The 14,347-nt window shown below is 40.6% G+C and overlaps 1 long non-coding RNA gene across 17 annotated transcripts in view; it reads left to right on the top strand.

Moving 5' to 3' along the window:
• Positions 1 to 14,347, top strand: part of LOC102901364 — a 278,672-nt gene that overhangs the window by 15,222 nt on the left and 249,103 nt on the right. For 16 of the 17 annotated variants that reach the window (XR_006598376.1, XR_002157540.3, XR_006598373.1 and 13 more), the window contains exon 3: positions 618 to 743. The exons of the other annotated variant lie outside the window; for it this stretch is intronic. This is a non-coding gene — a long non-coding RNA (uncharacterized LOC102901364). The remainder of the gene's footprint in view (positions 1 to 617; positions 744 to 14,347) is intronic. 17 annotated transcript variants of the gene reach the window in all.

Here is a 14,347-nt window from a genome sequence, read left to right as displayed (position 1 = left end):
CGGAGGGAGGAAGGAAATGAGAGAACAATCCTCTCTCTCGCCTCTTCTTCTTTGCCTGAGGTGGAATTAAACTCTATCTTCCTGGGTGTTGCTGATTACTGGGGTGGAGGAACCGGGCACAGCATCGAGACCATGTTGTGTTCCTTCGTCTGAAGAAGGTATTGTAAGTGTGACTCAGGTTTCAGTTAGAGCTCTTTGCTTCTAACTGCATACCCCTCCCCCATTTGTCTCTAGTTTTTGGATTTTGGATGCATGTAAGATACAGTGTTTTCTTCCCCATACTGCTTGTGAATTATTAAGTCTATGCCTCAGGCTCAGAGAGGGGCCTTGGATACTGGAACAATAACAACCTGTAAAGTAGAAATTAAGAAAAGTCCCTCTTCTTCCCATCCCAGTATATAAATAAGCCCGAGGCACTCACTTTGGAGTCACATGCTTGGCTTGAGGCTCTTAACATTCTATCTGTTTAGAGGAATCATCAAAAGAGCTTGCACACCTGATGGTTATGGTGTGAGAGCTGTCAGGAAGTTTGCAGTCAGAAGAGCCTTTTGTAAGGCTCTCTGGAAGCCTGCGTGGTATGGTAATGGCTTCCTCCTCCTGCAATGGTTGGTTAATAGGGTCAAGAGAAGATTGCGGTGAAAATGGGAGAGCAGAGGGATGGACTTCAGGACCCTCCTGACGGCGTTCCAGGGGACGACTTCACTCCCAGCGGAGAGACTGCAGGCCAGGTCTCAAGGCTTGCTGTAAGTATCATGTGTCCTGCATCTTCAGACTCCAGAGATTTTTCTCTCACCTTCCAGGGCTCCCCAGCTTGGCCTCAGTCCTCTTATACACGGGAGCCATGGGAGTCTCTGCTCTACATCAAAGACCAAGAAAAAAGAGTCACTTTAGGGGCCCCTGGGGGGCTCAGTTGGTTAAGCTTCTGACTCTTGATTTCGGCTCAGGTCATGATCTCACAGTTTGTGGGTTCAAGGTCTGCGTCGGCTCCACACCTGCTTGAGATTCTCTCTCTCCCTCTCTGACTGCCCCTCCCCCCTCACGCTCTGTGTCTTTCTCAAAAAGAATCCTAAAAATGGAGTCATTTTACAGACAATTTTCATATTCATTTTGTTTACCTTATACCGTGTGCCGGATGCCTACATATTTCGTTAAATTCTGATAACGACCCTGAGACAGATTTTATTATTCCCTTCTGCTATTGAGGAATCGGAGTCTGTAGATGGGAAGTGAATTCACTTGGGATGACATTGTGTGGAAGGCAAAGCTCACAGTCTGAGTAGGTCTTCTTGACTCTACAGCCCATCTTCCTTTCTGGGCTTCTTTTACTGACCGTTGACCTTCCTTCCCTTTAAACTCTCATTTTCGATTCCAGGAAACAAAGGGGGGGAAAAAAGGGATGCTTTGCATGAATTTTGTTAACTGAAATTAGCAGCAATTATCACCTCTTAGAAGTGAGTGCTGCTGTTTCTCGGCGTTTCAGAATGACATCATCAGGCCGGATGCCACCCAAAAGTGAGTCGGTGGTCCTGTTCTCATGATACAGGAACTCTAGTACATGCCCCATTTGGTCTGTCATCTTGTCCACTAGCACAGCTTACTAAAGAGGGGTTAGAGGCAGTTTCCACGCTGCTTATGGAAACTGTTGGCGGAAAGAACTGTCGCACAGGTGGAGATAATGTCATTCAGCTGCCACGAGTGCAATTTACAAGACAGAATTGCTCCTCTTCGCGCTGTGGCCAATGGCAGAGCCCAAGCTTCTCATTTCATGGCAGAAACTACTTCCGGACATAAGTTTTTCTTTCTGCAGCTCAGTTGTTGGCTTATTCTTACTTGTTTTTATCAGCATAATGCTTTTTGTTGTGGTGTCAGTTTCCTCACATGGTTATTCTCCTGCCAAGTGCAGTAATCAAAGTGAATTAAAAGCATTATTTATTGATTTTTTTAGAGAGAATGGGTTTATTGTGCTTTATTTATTCTTAAATAGGCTAATTTGATCCAAAAACCCTATTAGAGTTAATAGTGCCACTGGTAAATATAATTTACCCAATAATCTAGAAAAGGTTATTATTTTCCTAAATAGAGCATAAATGTTACAGTTCTAATCATTTTCACATGATGCTCAAAAAAAAAAAAAACGGCAAGCAAAGATTCAAGTTTGCCTTTTGAAAAGCATAGCGGAGGCACTTGGCAGCTTCTTAGGCATCAGTTTTTCTCGAAAAAAACTACACTTAGGTAGCACATGTTCCACTTAGTAGCTATTGTCATAATCGATTACTGGATATAAAAAGGACAACCATACGAATTTCTCAGAGGGTCAGTACGTAACTGGAGGTGTGGCAGAGAGCATGTTTTCATGCTGTATTTCTAAGGCTGGTGCTTAAGGGTTGGGAGAGAGCTCTTCATCATTATCGGTACAATAATAATAGCAAATCTATAGCATCCCGTGGTAGTAGGCACTACTATGAGCAATTTTCATGTAACAATTCATTTGAACCTTAGGGTTACCCTGGGAAGTAGTAACTATTATCACCCCCATTTTACAAGTGAGGATGCAAGAAAGTGAAAGTGAAGCACAGAGAGTGAAGTAACTTGCTTCAGATTACACGAGTGGGAGAACCAGAGTACATATCCAAATACCTGACCCTAGAGTTTGCGGTCTGAACCCCTGCCCTCTATGGCAACATTTATTGAGGTCATACTATATGTCGTGCATTATGCTAGGCACTGATACTGGAGAGAGAAAAATTCCTCGGGATAAACAGTCGAGCACACATAGGCACAAATCTCTCTTCTTCTCATCTTTAGAGGTCATTTAGAAAAAATTTAATTCCAGGGGTGCCTGGGTGGCTCAGTGGGTTAAGCATCCCACTTTTGACTTTGGCTCAGGTCATGATCATAGGGTTCATGAGATCGAGCCCTGCGTTGGGCTCTGTGCAGCCAGTGCAGAGCCTACTTGGGATTCTCTACCCTTCTCCCCCTCCCCACCCCTTCCTCCCCTGCTCGCACTCTCTCTCAAAATAAATAAACAATAAATAAATTTTAATTCTCGGATAGTTAACATAGTGTTATGTTAGTTTCAGGTGTACGATATAGTGATGTGACAATTCTATACATAGTGCTTATCATGGTAAGTGTACTCTTAATCCCCTTCCCCTCTTTTACCCATCCCCCTATCCACCTCCCCTCTGGTAACCACCGGTTCGCTCTTTAGAGTTGAGTCTGTTTTTTGGTTTGTCTCATTTTTATTTCTTCATTTGTTATGTTTCTTAAATTCCACATATGAGTAAAATGATATGGTATTTATCTTTCTCTGACCGACCTCTTTCATTTAGCATTATACTCTACATCTACCCATGTTGCTAATGGCAAGATCTCATTCTTTTTTTACGGCTGAATAATATTCCATGGTATCTACATACACCATTTCTTTACACATTTATCCATCAGTGGACACTTGGGCTGATTCCATAATTTGGCTATCATAAATAATGCTGGAATAAACATAGCGCATATATCTTTTCAAATTAGTGTTTTGTATTCTTTGGATAAATACTCAGTAGTAGAACTCCTGAATCATATGGTAATTCTATTTTTAATTTTTTGAGGAACCCCCATACTGTTTTCCACAGTGGCTGCACCAGTTTGCATTCCCACCAGTAGTGCATGAGGATTTCCTTTTCTCCACATCCTTACCAACACTTGTTATTTTCTTGTATTTGTGGTTTTAGCCATTCTCATAGATGTGGGGTGGTATCTCATTGTCATTTTGACTTGAATTTCCCTGATTGTGAGTGATGTTGAACATCTTTCCATGTGTCTGTTGGCTATCTGGATGTCTTCTTTGGAGAAATGTCTGTTCATGTTGTCTGCCCATTTTTTAATTGGATTATTTGTGTTTTTTTGGTGTTGAGGTGTGTAAACTCTTTACATGTTTTGGCTACTTTATTTATTTATTTATTTATTTATTTATTTATTTATTTAAAAAGTTTATCTATTTTGAGAGATAGAGTGGGAGACAGAGACAGTGTGTAGGGGAGAGGTAGAGAGAGAGGGGAGAGAATCCCAAGTAGGAATTCAGCACAGAGCCAAGGACATGGGGCACAATCTCCCGAACCATGAGATCATGACCTGAGCAGAAATCAAGAGTTGGATACTTAACTGACAGAGCCACCCAGAGGCCTCTTGAGGTCACCTTTGAAGTTTCAAATAGCTGGGAAAGATTTTCCCCATTGCCAATGATTTGTGTAGCCATTAACAAAGAAGTGCTGCTCTCCATGATGGAAGTGGCACAGTGATGCCCTTAGAGTTAGGACAAAGCATAATAATAACTGTACCACCAATGACCATTTATTGAGTGCTTCCATAAAGTAGGCATTATGCTAGATGCCGAGAGAGGCTCGTGGAACACTCAAAACTGTAAGTGCTAGGTCTAATTTGAATGGATCACTACTCCCAACCTCACCTCTGTGTTTTTTGCTTTGGGGACAGTCCTGTGCTTATTCTTCAGCAGCATTCTTGCCTTGTGCCTGGAGTCACAGGGGAGTGAAGGATATTCCCTCGTTGGTTTCATGGTGTTAGCTGTGCGACACCTCTCCTCACGCATAACCCAGAAATCACACCCGAAACTCAAGCTAGTCTGTTTTTACAGATTTTTTTTGGTGGTGGGGGGGGGGAAGTCAGCCAGTTCCACACTCCCCTGATCCTGTTATTTTCATTATCACACTTCCCTGCATTTCCTAGTTTCAATTAGGACTGAAAACAACGTACCGAAATTGCATGAGCGTCTCTGTTCAGAGTGCTTCCCTCTCCTTGGAGGGGAGGCAGCCTGTCCTCTCCCCAAGTAAGGTCAAGAAGTTCATCAGACTTCTTCCCATTTGTTAGATGTGCAGACTCTTAAAAGCTGGGCAACTTTCGGAAAGGTCTATAAAATTTGAAGTAAATATTTAAACTGAACTTCAAAAAACTTTCAAAGTTTGCATATTGATACTTCTTCTTCTTCTTTTTTTTTTTTTTTCTTTTAGCAGCTAGAATTGTGAATTGCTGAACGGGACAGCCCTGGGCTATGAATACCCATGATTCCTATTTGGATTGCTTAAAGGTTTTATCATAAGACAGTCAGTTGAAATAAGGGTGAAAAAGGCCTAATTCAGAAGACCCCCACAGCTAGAAGGATCCTTCTTCAGCTGTTGTAAAATCTCCATATTAGGTTTTGACAACGCTGACAATATAGTTTGAAGAATGTTTGTTTCTCTCTGTGTCTGTCTCCACACCCTGGAGCATGTACACACATACACACACGTGCAAAGGCAACATGACGGACTGAGTCAGGGAGAGTAGGTAATAGGGAGATATTCGTAGTTTATTTAAAAAATTTTTTTTTTCTTAATGCTTACTTATTTTTGAGACACAGGGTAGACAGAGCATCAGCGGGGGGAGAGGCAGAGAGAGAGGGAAACGCAGAATCCGAAGCAGGTCCCAGTCTCTGAGCTGTCGGCACACAGCCCAACGTGGGGCTCAAACCCACAAACCGCGAGATCATGACCTGAGCTGAAATCGGGCGCTCAACCGACTGAGCCACCCAGGCGCCCCTCATAGTTTACTTTATACTTTCATATATTAGGATTTAAAAGGAATAAGTACACATTTCTTCTGAAATTTTATAATTTTAAAAAAAGTACTCAAAGAAAAACTTACACTTCCTTTGTTGACAACAGAGAATATTATCAGGGGATGGTAGCCCTTACCTCTCAGAGGCTTAACCTTCACTGGAACAAATGTCTACATTTGCATAACCTGATCCTAAAATAATTCACACATTAAACAACCATTATTTACCTGCCATGCTGCATGACAAAATAGTTGCTGAGTGATTTTATAATTATACATTCTTGTTGCCATGCCTTTGGCTGCCAAAAGACAGACCTGCCAATCTAACACATGGTTTTATATTATTTTTATGTATAAGCAAAGACTAAAAATAGGTGATTTTTAAGAGTTTGTCATTTCATTGCATTGTCCTAAGTAAAATTATAGCCCCACAATAGATATTATAAAAACATTTTAGACAGGGCAGTGTTCTATGCAGATCATGTTCTTTTACACAAGTATCTCAAGTATCTGGATCATTGACAGAATTTGAAAGAAAAAAAAATAGCCTAAAGCCTTTGGAATCTTTTATTCAGATCTATTTTCACAATTACACAACTGCAAGTTCGCACTTGATTTTTTTTTTTTTTAATAAAATCCATTCTTATCCATAAAATGTTCCTGGTTTCCCCTTGCCGATGGTGGAGCCAGCTTAAGCTGGGAGGGAGGTAAAGTTTGTCTTCGGAGCATCTGGTCACCTTTCTTTTCCCTTTGGGTAGTTATCCTTTCTGGCTCTAAGATATTTATGAATCCATAATCTCTTTTTGGAATGTATCTGATAACCTCATGTCCACTTGGATGTTTATATCTGATAGCGTGTTGTCTTCCTGCCAGAGAATATGTTTTTAAGTCAAAGGACTAACTTTCTAATGGCTGAATGTTGACTATCAGAAAACAGGAGACAATGTGGGAGAAGATAATCACCCAGTGCCTCAGACGTAATAAAATGAGTACGTATTAGAACGTGCTTTTACCTATCTTGAATCCTCTCATAAACTATGTTTTGCTAGTACTATTAGAGAAAGAACATGGATTGGATAGATCTTCTATATATCACATTCTGGTAATAAAATATTTTGATATTCCCTTGTTACATTTTATTTTTGCTAACATCATTATCATAATTTTAAAGTTCAGATTTTAGCCTGTGATGACTTAGCGTTAATTTGCATTTAGTTAAAACAAGACAGCCCAGGGGCACCTGGGCAGCTCGGTTGGTTAAACTTCCCACTGTTGGTTTTGGCTCAGGTCATGATCTCACAGTTTGTGATATCTCACAGTTTGTGTGATCGAGTCCCACGTCGGGGCTCTGTGCTGACGGCTTATAACCTGCTCGGGGTCCTCTCTCTCCTCTCTCTGCCCCTCCCTCTCCACCCCTAAAAATAAATAAACAAACTTAAAAATGTATTAAAAAACACTGGGAGTCCAAATACTATTTTATTTCAATATCTTAGTATTTTAAACATCCAAAAACTTAGAATCGCTATAAAGCAGCTCTCTGAAACCTTAAATTGTATGAATAATGATAGTAACAAAAGCATTTATTGACTGCTTCCAATGTGCTAGACACTGTGTTAAGTTCTTTTTATTCAGTCTGTTTTTCAACGTTCATAAGGGCCCTATTTGGTAGGAATGGACTCCCCCTCTTTACAGAGGAAGAAGCTGAGGCAAAGAAAGCCTTTGAATGGGTCAACATGCAAAGCCAGTGAGAGACGGACTCAGAAGTCCAGCCTGATTCTGTTTCGCTCTGAGGTCCTTTGCTCCCAGTCATCCCAATCTGCATCTAATTATATCCCACGCCCACCTTTGTTACATGACAATTGCACACCAGGTCGTACCCTTAGATGCTTCTAGACTCACCGCCACCTCATTTAATCATGTGAAGTGGCCTGGCCAATCTTGCCCTGCATGGAAGTAGCAGGTCTCCAATCCAGGTCTTATGACTTCAGATTGAGCAGTGTTTCTACCATGTGAGGCTGAACTCTCAATCAAGCCCGGTATGACATTAAGTAGAATTCTTGAGGTGGGATCTTTGGTCGCACTCAGAAAGCCTTTAATCTGATTTCCTTTCAGACAACGGAAAGTCTATCATTCACTAGTTTGCACTCACTGAGTGAGGCATCAGTTTAAAATCAGACTACAACTTCGTAAATGTCATGCATCATTTCTATTAAATGAGACCTACTCTATAGTTTGTAGCACTTTAGAAGAGATTATTTTGGGTTAAGCTGCTTGCTGGAATCAAACTCAACCCTGCATTGATTAAAGAGATTTACTCAGTGGTAACGTTTAGCTGTTTAGGGTGTTTTGAATAATGGACAGATGATCGGGAATGTTCTTGTGGAATGGCATGAGTGAGAAGCTGTGATGTAATGCAAAGGAGGCAGGGTTTAAGGAAGGGGATATTGTTTCCTTGACTAAGAAACTAGCTGAGAAGAGCAGTAGAGGCAGATGGCACATGTTATAACAGGTGCAGATTGGTGACCACAGGTATCTTGGGTGGGGGGCAGGGGTCTCGTGAGTAGGACTCTCATTCTCAAACTGAAAGTCTATTGGCAGCTCCGAGTCCCCAGGGCTTCACATTATTTCTGTTTTAAAGGCCCGCTTTTTCTTTGCCTTTTGGCTTTTTTTTGTCTGCAAATATTCGCTCCCCTGTCCCTAGCAGCTTCAAAAAGAGTCTGCCCATCTACCCCGATTTTCCCCAAGCAGGCATCTCCATACTCTGTGGCATAGTCACCATCTTCTCCCTCTGTCATCAGCAAGCCTTGAGCGCTCTCAGCATGGGGAGCAGGGGGGTGGGTCGTGGGGAGAAGAGTCTCTTTATGGCCAAGGGTGTTAGGAAGCACTCCCTTTTTATCTGGGATACGAGATTTGTGGGGGATTTGATTAATCAGATAAATTATATTCCATGAAACCCTGATTTTTATGTTATTTTTTAAATGTTTATTTAGTTTTGAGAGAGAGAGGAAGCACACACGAAAGACAGAGAGAGAGAGGGAGACAGGGGATCTGGAGCAGGCTCCGTGCTAACAGCAAAGAGCCCAACCCTGGGCTCAAACACACAAACCGTGAGCCCAAGTCGGATGCTTAACTGACTGAGCCACCAGGCGCCCCTTTGATGCACTGATTTTTAAAGCAATCACCCTTCCTAATGCAGTTTTAAAATGTAATGCCCATCATATTTCCTGGGGCTGCAATAACAAAGGCTGCTGAAACCCCGGGGGCCGGAGGAGGACACCTTGTAGGACTTCTGGGTCACCCTGATGGACATGGTGGAGGCCAGTGTGGAGGCTGGAGTGGAGGCGAGTAGGCTGAACCTACCTGAGGTTCGAGAAGAAGCCAAGAAGCTGCTTCTATGGCCAATGCACTGATTTTTAAAGCAATCACCCTTCCTAATGCAGTTTTAAAATGTAATGCCCATCATATTTCCTGGGGCTGCAATAACAAAGTACGAGAAATCGGGTGGTTTAAAACAATATAAATGTATTCTCTCACACGCAGTACTGGAGGCTGGTAGTCTGCAATCAAGCTGTCAGCAGGGCCATCCTCTCTCTGCAGGCTATAGGGAAAAATCCTTCCTTGCTTTTTCCAGCTTCTCGTGGTCCCCTGCAATCCTCAGTATTCCTTGGCCTACAGCTGCACCATTCCAACCTCTGTGCCTGTCTTCACTTCTTCACAGGGCCTTATTCCCTGTGTCTGTGTGTCCTTACCCCTTCTGGGGACACCAGTCATTGAATCTGGGGCCCACCCTAATCCCGTGTGGCCTCACCTTAACTAAGTACATCTGCAAAGAACTTCTTTTCAAGTAAAGGTCACAATCTGAGGCTCCATGTGGACATGAGTTCTGGGGGGGCAGGGATAGCAGGAGAAACTAATCAACCCACTACAGGATGTTATTTCATGTCGGGCATTGACTCGGCACTCAAGGCACAATGATGAGCAAAAACCAACATGCTTCCTGCTCTCTTAGATACTATAGTCTAGCATGGAAATTAGGTGTGGATCAGGCAGTGTTTTCAAGAGCGCCGATGTATGGAAGGGCATGTGCTCTTTGAGAGCATGAATCAGGAGAAATTGATCAGGAAGGTGGAAAATCCTTCTTGGATACTGAGGTTTGAACTAAAATATTAAAGATGAGTGGGGAGAGGTAAGTAGGTTAGAAGTGGAGAGAAGAGAGAAGAGTGTTCCAGACAAGAGGGAATGGCAGGTGTAAATGACCTTCTGGTGGGAAGGAGCACATTGTAAGCACAAGGTAACAGCCCTGCAGTTGGTATTTCTCACACCAAGCGCTAAAAATCAGAATATGCCCAGACTGTGATCTCTAAATGTAATATACAGCCAAAAACAGATAGAGGAACCTGGAAAAATGTCTGAATCCTGGTTTAGAGTAGGAAATATACTAGATTTTTATCTTGTTCTACCAAAGAGTAAGGAAAGAACAGACTACTGGGATTCTGTCAAAAGGGTTTGGGAGCCATCTTGAAGAGGCTTGTACTGGCCAAAGTATTGCTTGTACTGGGATAATTTGAGCATCAATCGGAAATTATTGGAAGGGGCTGAAACACATCACTTTAAAACTTAGGACTACCAAGTGATGCTAAACAACTCACTTTTTAAACTTTGGTGGCTGTGAGGGAACCAACCTATTTTCTGAAAACTGGTAAATAAGATGAAAGAATCAAGCATTTATTTCTATTGTGTGAATGCGTTGTCTTCAGGATAAACACAGAACTGATGAAGATTCAGTTTGTAGAGGTATGTCAGCTAATAGATGACAAAGGAATGAGAACATATTACCATATTGTAAACCCCTCATGAAGCAGCAGTATTTCATCATTGATTCACAGCTGTCTAAAAGAGAGCTGAATTGTAGGTACCTCTACGAATATTCTACTCCATAGCTGAATCTGAATTAAATTAGGCTTCTAGATCTAACTACAATATCAGGAACATGTTAAATGACATGATAGAGATGCAGTCAGCAAAATCTTAGAATATGCTGAATTCTTCAAGAATAGATTATGTAGTTTCTTTTTTTTATTTCATTTAAAAAATTTTTTTAATTTATTTTTTTAAATTTGCATCCAAATTAGTTACCATATAGTGCAACAGTGATTTCAGGGGTAGATTCCTTAATGCCCCTTACCCATTTAGCCCATGCCCCCTCCCACAACCCCTCCAGTAACCCTCAGTTTGTTCTCCATATTTAAGAGTCTCTTATGTTTTTATATTATTTTTTGTTTCCCTTCCCTTATGTTCATCTGTTTTGTCTCTTAAAGTCCTCATATGAGTGAAGTCATATGGTATTTGTCTTTCTCTGACTGACTGATTTTGTTTAGCATAATACCCTCCAGTTCCATCCACATAGTTGCAAATGGCAAGATTTCATTCTTTTTGATTGCTGAGTAATACTCCATTGTATGTATATACCACACCCTCTTTATCCATTCATCCATCGATGGACATTTGGGCTCTTTCCATACTTTGGCTATTGTTGATAGTGCTGCTATAAACATGGGGGTTCATGTGTCCCTTCGGAACAGCACACCTGTATCCCTTTCCTGCTTTGTCAAGTAGTTCAATTGCTGGGCTGTAGGGTAGTTCTCTTTTTAATTTTTTGAGGAACCTCCATCCTGTTTTCCAGAGTGGCTGCATCAGTTTGCATTCCCACCAGCAGTGCAAAAGAGTTCCCCTTTCTCCGCATTACTCACCAACATCTGTTGTTGCCTGAATTGTTAATGTTAGCCATTCTGACAGGTGTCAGGTGGTATCTCATTGTGGTTTTGATTTGTATTTCCCTGATGATGAGTGGTGTTGAGCATTTTTTCACGTGTCGGTTGGCCATCTGGATATCTTCTTTGGAAAAGTGTCTATTCATGTCTTCTGCCCATTTCCTCACTGGATTATTTGTTTTTTGGGTGTTGAGTTTGGTAAGTTCTTTATAGATTGTGGATACTAACCCTTTATCTGATATGTCATTTGCAAGTATCTTCTCCCATTCTGTCCGTTGCCTTTCAGTTTTGCTGATTGTTTCCTTCTCTGTGCAGAAGGTTTTTATTTTGATGAGGTCCCAGTAATTCATTTTTGCTTTTGTTTCCCTTGCTTCCAGAGACGTGTTGAGTAAGAAGTTGCTGCGACCAAGGTCAAAGAGGTTTTTGCCTGCTTTCTCCTCGAGGATTTTGATGGCCTCCTGTCTTACATTGAGGTCTTTCATCCATTTTGAGTTTACTCTTGTGTATGGTGTAAGAAAGTGGTCCCGGTTCATTCTTCTGCATGTCGCTGTCCAGTTTTCCCAGCACCACTTGCTGAAGAGACTGTCTTTATTCCACTGGATATTCTTTCCTGCTTTGTCAAAGATGAGTTGGCCATATATTCGTGGGTCCATTTCTGGGTTCTCTATTCTGTTCCATTGATCTGAGTGTGTGTTCTTATGCCAGTACCATACTGTCTTGATGATTACAGCTTTGTAGTATAGCTTAAGTCCAGAATTGTGATGCCTCCTGCTTTGGTTTTCTTTTTCAAGATTGTTTTGGCTATTCGGGGACTTTTCTGGTTCCATACAAATTTTAGAATTATTTGTTCTAGTTCTGTGAAGAATTCTGGTGTTATTTTGATAGGGATTGTATTGAATATGTGGATTGCTTTGCGTAGTACCAACATTTTAACAATATTTGTTCTTCCTATCCAGGAGCATGGAATCTTTTTCCATTTTTTTGTGTCTTCAATTTCTTTCAGAAGTTTTCTGTAGTTTTCAGTGTATAGATTTTTCACCTCTTTGGTTAGATTTATTCTTAGGTATTTTGTGGTTTTTGGTGCAATTTTAAATGGGATTGATTCCTTGATTTCTCTTTCTGTTGATTCATTGTTGGTGAATATGAACGCAACCAATTTCTTTGCATTGATTTTATATCCTGAACATTGCTGAACTCATGAATCAGTTCTAGCAGTTTTTTGGTGGAATCTTTTGGGTTTTCCATATACAGTATCATGTCATCTGCGAAGAGTGAAAGTTTGACCTCCTCCTGGCTGATTTGGATACATCTAGTTTTCTTTAATAAATGAATTGCCAGGAGAAAAATGAGAGGGGAGGGCTCTGTCAATTAAAAGAGACAAAGGACCTAACAAACAAATGCTGGATGTGGATGTTATTTGGATCCACATCCAAACCAACCCAATGGTAAAAACAAAAACCAAACATGTATTTTGCAATCAGAGAAATTCAAACACAGTCTGGATATTTGATGGCATTAGAGAATATCACTTTCTTTTGGGAGGCAAGGGTACTGTCATTTTGATTATGTTTAAAAAAAGAGTTCTTGCTTTTTTTAGATGCATACTGAAACATCTATGAATGAAATAATACAATGGCAAGGATTTGCTTCAAAATATTCCCACTGTTATAGGGAAGGAAAGAAACATATGGTAAAATAGATAAAACAAGCAAAGCCCTGAGTTGAAGAGTTTTGGAACTGGGTGACGGGTGTACAGGGAAATCATATTCCACTCTTTTTGGTATTCTGTACTCCTGTCAATGAAAAGTAAAAGAGAGGGGAAAAAATTAGGAAATAGAAAAGAACACTCTGTGAATTCCTGCTTCTTTTTTATGTCATTGTGTTTTTTTGTACTTCACTCTGGATAGTGCTGGTTTCCTCTAGAATGGTCACCAAAGTAACAACTCTGTTGTATCTCCGCGCAGGGAACATGCTAGATTTATTGAATCAGGATCCCTTGCGGTTGTCTAAGTGTTGAGTTACCAAGTACCACAGGGAACTGGGAAAGAAGCTGTGTACATTTTCCTTTCCTTCCCCCCCCCCCACTTACATGTTTTCTAAAGGAAAGATAAACCCAGGAGAGGATGTGAATAGCATACTTAAAAATACAGACCATATTTCTTTTTTCCCTGAACACAGCAAGTTTAAGCTAAAAACTAACTTAGCAATTTAAACAATGACTACTTTATTTTTAAAAATAGTTTATACTGTATAGACACTACTTTTGAGTGAAATATCAGTGCTTGCTTAAGAAGGTTGCTTTTATCATTTTTGAATGTTCTTTTTTCCTGAGAAAACAAAAACAAAAACACTCGACTTGGAACTTCAGTCAAGCTGGGGTTGGTGTATTTATGCTTAAATCACTTGACATCCTTTCACACTGTCGGATGACTGTAAGAAGTTAAATTTGTTGTCATTTTAGAGACTATCAGGGGGCTCCTGGAGTAGAGCATGAAGACTCTCCATCTCAGGGTTCTGAGTTCAAGTCCCACATTGGGCATATAGCCTACTTAAAAAAACAACAACAATACAGTCTATCAGAAATGTATTTTGGTGAAAAAAACATTTTATGGATTGTCTATACTACTGAAGGTATAGGAGAGGATATGGTGAGAATCTCTATAAATCCTCAATATTACAATGTATTAAGCACATGCGACAATCATACAAATAAAATCACAAACTTTTAATCAACACATATTATCAATAAATATGACTTAATACAATACAACTTGTAGAAATCAGTCAAGGAAATAAATATGTTGACAACACCTAAATGTATTTCTAGGTTGAACCTTTCTGTTGAGCTCTAAAATGACAAACTGACTTCTGGATAATTCCACCTGTATGACCTTCCCACAAACAACTAAAAAAATCAATAAGCTTAATTGAGTTCAATTCAACATTCATTTATGGAGCCCCTTTCAGTA

The sequence above is a fragment of the Felis catus genome, chromosome B2 (assembly GCF_018350175.1).
Source record: "Felis catus isolate Fca126 chromosome B2, F.catus_Fca126_mat1.0, whole genome shotgun sequence".
Taxonomy (NCBI): Eukaryota; Metazoa; Chordata; class Mammalia; order Carnivora; family Felidae; genus Felis; species Felis catus.
The sequence above is the reverse complement of the archived record's forward strand: the minus strand, read 5'-3'. Positions and strand labels throughout refer to the sequence as shown.